Source organism: Tupaia chinensis, unplaced genomic scaffold (assembly GCF_000334495.1).
Source record: "Tupaia chinensis unplaced genomic scaffold, TupChi_1.0 Scaffold147351_1, whole genome shotgun sequence".
Taxonomy (NCBI): Eukaryota; Metazoa; Chordata; class Mammalia; order Scandentia; family Tupaiidae; genus Tupaia; species Tupaia belangeri.
This window is the reverse complement of record NW_006207202.1, coordinates 988,663-994,271: the sequence shown is the minus strand read 5'-3', so window position 1 is coordinate 994,271 and position 5,609 is coordinate 988,663.

Sequence of the window (5,609 nt, the reverse complement as noted above, 5' to 3'; positions counted from 1 at the left end):
CCCCCAGGGGGGATGGTCACACCGCAATTCCTTCTCCTCCATTCTCCTCTCCGGATCTTGGGCACGCACGCACAGGTGCCCGGCATGAGTTTTAAGCCATCCGGTCCGGAACGCGAACCACGGTCGACTACGTACGTGGGAGTCCAGCGACATGGCCATTAGCTAACTGCTAGTTCCCAGTGATACCCGTTTTCTAAAGCTTCGATTTTTCAGAACCAAACTCAGGGTCATGCTCAGTCCCTCTCGTGTAAAAGTAACAACCCGCATTACTGAACATTTATGTGCCAGCTTTGTATGAAGCACGTTACAGGCATCATCTTCCATCCCCACAGGGACCCTACCGCGGAGACACTACTGCCGGCTGCATTTTACAGGTGAGTGACACTAGGCTTCAGAGACTGTACTGCCCGAGGAAGGGCCGTCAGGGAGGACCTTCTGTGCCGATGGGAATGGTCTCTATGCAGTCACTAGCCGGAGGCTGCCGGGCCCTTGCAATGAGGCTGCTGAAACTGAGGGGCTGACTTCTCGATTTTATTTCATTGTCATTCAACTTTAATAGTCACGTGTGGCTACGGTATTAGCCAGGGCAGCCCTGAGAGTTTCAAGGTCATGAGCGTTCAGAGCCAGAATCCTGGCTGGCCCAGGAATCTGCACTCGCGTTCACTGCTGGCCTGTCTGGTAGAGCGAGATCCAAGGGTTTCACCCAAGTCTTCAGTCCTGGACCACCCACCGCCTGATCCCCAGCGCCCCCTTGTGAGTGCCTCCTCAGCTCTGCCCAGCCTATTGCACAGTGTCTCTCCTCCCTCATCTCCGTGCCCACCCCAAACACCTTTCTTTCTTTCTTTCTTTTTTCTTTTTTTTTTTTTTTTGCCAGAGAGTGCACTCTCTGGGGAGAGACAAGAGAGGGAAAGTGAGAAATCACCCCCCCACCCCCCTGAGATGGCTACTCTGCAGTCCTTTCCTCCAGTCTCCTCTCAGGATTTTGGACATGCATACACACTCGCCCAGCACTTTCAAGCCATCAGGTCGGAGATTCAAACCGTACAGTTGGCCGCATGGGATCAAGCACCCTAATCACCATACCACTGGCTGGCCCCCAAACACCCCTTTAAAAATGATTTAACGTTATGGGACCAGCAGTTAGTGTATTGGCTATGTCACTGGACTCCCATGTAGTCAATTGTGGTTCGAATCCCAGACTCGGTGGATTAAACTCACGCTGGGCACGTGTGCGTGCATGCCCAAGATCCTGAGAGGAGAATGGAGGAGAAGGGATTGCGGTGTGGCCATCCCCCCTGGGGATAATTTCTCACTTTCTGTCTCTCTGTCTCTGTCTCTCTCTGTCTTTCTGGTGAGCGCACGTGCCGTGTAGCAAAAAGAAAATCTCTCCAAGAAAAAAAAAAAGAAAGAAAAAATATTTAATGTTATTTATTATTATTACTTTAAATTTTCTATAGGGCACATTCATTCACGAGAGAAAGTGAGAAAGCAGGTCACCACGTTCAGGACTTGAATCACGGTTAGACATGTAAGAGTCCAGCTGGCCCCCAAACACCCTTTTAGAAATAGGAATGGGCAGCAGGTGGCATATTGGTTAAGGTGCTGGATTCCCACATACCCAACTGAGGTTCGAGTCCCAGATTTGGTGGCTTGAAACATGTCTCGCACATGTGCATGCATACCCAAAATCCCAAGAGGAGAATGGAGGAGGAGGAGTTGCAGTATGGCCATCCCTCCAGGAGGTGATTTCTCACTTTCCCTCTCACGTCTCTGTCTCTGGCAAGTGCACACACCCTGTGACAAACAGCTAAAGAAAAAAAAATCAGGTCATGTCACTCCTTTAGCTAGAACCAGTAGTTTCCCTCTGCACTCAGAGCAGCATCTGAACCTCTTGCCTTGGCTTCCCTTGGCTTCCCTGTATGATTTCGTCCTGCCTGGACTGCTGATCTCAGATCCTACCATTCTTCCCATTGCTCACAAAGCCACAGCCACCAAGGCCTCTGTGGCATTTCACGAACGTGCCAGGCTCACACTTGCCACAAGGTCTTCGCATGGGCTCTTCCATCTGTCTGCAATGCTTGTCCCCACATGGATGGTTCCTTCTTAGCAGTCAGGTCTCACTTCACATGTCACCCCCCTGACATCCCGGCCTAGAGCAGTTCCCCTGTCCTAGGCCCTTCCTTCCCACCTAAGCCTTCCTCACCACATCCACAGCGAAGATTTATTTATTTATTTATTTATTTATTTATGAGAGGTTTTTGCTAGAGGGCGCGTGCGCTCACCAGAAAGACAGAGAGAGAGAGACAGGGAGATAGAAAGTGAGAAATCACCCTGCAGGGGGGATGACCACACCACAATCCTTTCTCTTCCATTCTCTTTGGGATCTTGGGCACGCACACACATATTCCCGGCATGAGTTTAAGCCACTGGGTCTAGGACTGGAACCACGGTCCTCTACATGGGAGTCCAGAGACGTAATCATTACGCTAACTGCTGGTCCCCACATCTAAGATTTTTAGTTAGTTTGCTTAGCATCCTTCTTCAAGAACAGAAGCCTTAGGAGGACAAGCAATCTTTCTGTCTTGGTCACTGCTGTATCTTCAGTATAGAGGAGGACTACCTGGTGCATAGTAGGTGTTCAGGAAACATGTTGAATGAAGAGATCCCGATATCTTCATAGTACAGAATCCTGGATCCTGGAAACCTTGGAAGCGGAGAATTCTGAATCCCAGATGCAGCGAATCAACCCATGACAGAGGACTCGACTCGCAGTGTCTCAGGACCCTTAGACACAGTAACTGCGAGTTGGGAAAGAACTATCCCACCCCACCACTGACCAGTGACAAACCTGAGGCCCAGAAGGGAGGGGGACTTGCTGACAGGTCAAGATCCAACCTAGCAAACCTGGAGCTTACAGCTTTGCCTGGCAGTGGCCACCAGAGGAGGTGGGCACACATCAGGCTGCTCAATGGGGAGAGGATGAGAGCCCCAGAAACTGCTCCCACCCATGGCCTGCCTCTTCATCTTCAGTAGCCAGCCATGGGGGAGGGACGGCTGGAGCCCGAGCCCCACATGTGGCCCAGTCAGCAGGCCCATGGTGGCCCGCTGAGGAGGGTCAATGCCACGACAGTTCTGGGGTTGGGGGATGGGATGTCCATGCTGGCGGGCGCCTCACAATGAGGTTTTGTCCTTCTGGGGGCTGCTCTCCGAGCCGTTGCTCTTAGATATATAGAATGGGATTTTGCTGGAGGCCCCAGCTGTGTACGCTGACCGATGCTCCCCAGCGCTCTCACAGGGGCTGGGCTGAGAGGGGGGAGAGGGACCACACTGAGACGCCTATTCTTTTCCAGCCCATACACCCCAGAGGTTTTTCTCCCTCTGCAGACTCCCTTAAGACAATTGTTATTCTCTGCTCTGCCCCCGCCCCCACCCAGGGTCAGGCCTGCCTGCGGACAAAGTAGACACCCGCCTACACCAGACGATCTTAAAAAATGAATTTGTTTCGTGAGTTGGCTGAGACCCGCTGGAAAATCGGCTTCTCTGGAAGCCTCCTCCCACCCACAGGTCTTTCCTTCCTATCCCACGTGGCGTTAAACATCCACCATCTGAGGCCATCGATGAGTTAAAGTTGCCTTTGTGTTGGTCATCAGGGCTGGCGGTAGCAGGGAAGACACCGCTCTGCGTTATTAAGATTATAGATTATCCCGTTCCTGGGGTAGCCTTGAAATTGGACAGGTGGATAGAGCTTCCTATTAATTCCATGGGAGCCGGCTTGGCTAAAGGGGATCAGGCCCTGCCACCTCCCCTGAGTCCACTGGGTCACTGAACAAAAGAGCAACTGCCCCCGGGGTCTTCATCTTTGGGACAGGAGAGGGTTGGTAGTTGAAATGGCCCAGATTTGATCAAGGCTGCCACCTCTAAATACTAAGTCAAGTCCAAGCCTAGCTGGGGCCGAGGGTGGGGCTGGGAAAGGAACCCAGGGAGGCTTACACACCAGGACTTGGAGGGTCCCTACCAAGCCACAGTAGTGAGGGGCTGAGACTTAGGCCCTAGCCCAACATGGGTGCCCCTGTGGCCAGCTCAGCCCGTTCATCAAGGCCCGCCCTCCTGTCCTTGGGGGCCTCGTCTCTAATGCAGAGCCCATCAGTGCCACCTCACAGCACAGGTAAAGGGCTGGCTAGGTGATCGCAATGGCACTTCCTCCCATCCCAGTCACTGCCCGGCCAAGGCCGGCCTCCCCTCACCAGGACTCCTGGCTCCCACAGACCCACAGGGCCCTGGCTTCAGCCCATCTCACAGGCGAAGGCCCAAACGGTGGGAAATGTGAACCTAGTGAGGAGGCGAGACTGGGGGCTGGACTGGAGTGAGAGGACACACCTGGGTGGGGACATAGCAGGATAAACTTCCTTCCCCGATCACAAGACAGGGGGATGACTGAACACAGGTCCAGGGCGGGGACTAGGAGACAGGTGCTACCCCGCCCCGCCCACCATTGCCCATCACGAGAACCCCTTCCTGTGTCGTGCTCTGGCTGTGTGGCGTGGGCGAGTCACAGAACTTCCACAGAACTTCTCTGGCCCCATTTCTTCTGCTTCTGCTCCCCTAATGAGACAGGACAATTTGCAGACCAGCACAACCACAGGGTGGGAAGAACCTCTGGGAACCACTAGGCGAGGGTGGAGGCCAGAGTCCTAGGCTGGGAGGCCCAGAATCTGGTCCTTCGTCTGTTCCCACAACCCATGTGACCTCGAACAGGTCTTCTCTCCTATCTGGACTGTTTCCTCTTCTGTTCAGAGGCTGAGAGTGGACAGGCTCCAGGGCTGAGAGCACCTCTCTGTCCCCCTCTCCAACCCTTCTCCAAGTAGGGTCACTCTGGACCTGAGGGGGAGGGCAAGGCAGGGCAGGGCGAAATTCTAGTCAACCCTTGGCTGGGTCAGTGCCTGGGCCACAGTGCCAGCCAAGGCGGGACTAGCTAGAGGAACAGCGCCACCTGCCGTGTGGAGGGCACAGACCTTGGGCATGAGTGAGCTGCCTGCTTCCCTGGGTCCTCTAGCCACTCCCCAGGACTCAATGCCCTGGAGCCAGGCTGGCCTGGGGTCCCCTGGGCTTGCCCAGGCAGTTTGCACCCCGCTAGGAAAGCCCTTGGCAAAGACTCCCAGTGGCTCCTGCATTGCAGTGCTCTTCCACTGGGATCCCCCACCCCTGCGCCAGCTCTCGGTGTTGGGGGCTGCAGAGGTGGACACCATCAGACCAGCCTGGCTGGTCCCTTTAAGATTTTGTCTCGTTCTTTACACAATTGCTAGCTCTGCAGTCTTGCGCAGCTTACTGAGGAGAGAGGGGCTCACAAGCTGCATCGTTCAAAGCCATAAAGACGACATAAACATGAGTGCCCCAGTACAATTCTCCCAGGCAGGTTTCAACCAGCAGCTGTCCTCATTCACAGGAGCCTCATTCTCAATCCGCTCCCTCCACACTACTCAAAGTGTGGTCCAGGCCCCACCCCAGCCTCCTTAAAGTAGCACCTGCATTTTTTTTTCTTGTTTTGGAGAGGTTTTTTTTTTTTTTTTTTTTTTTTTGTTTTAGGGGGGGGGGCGCCCCCCAGAAAGGGA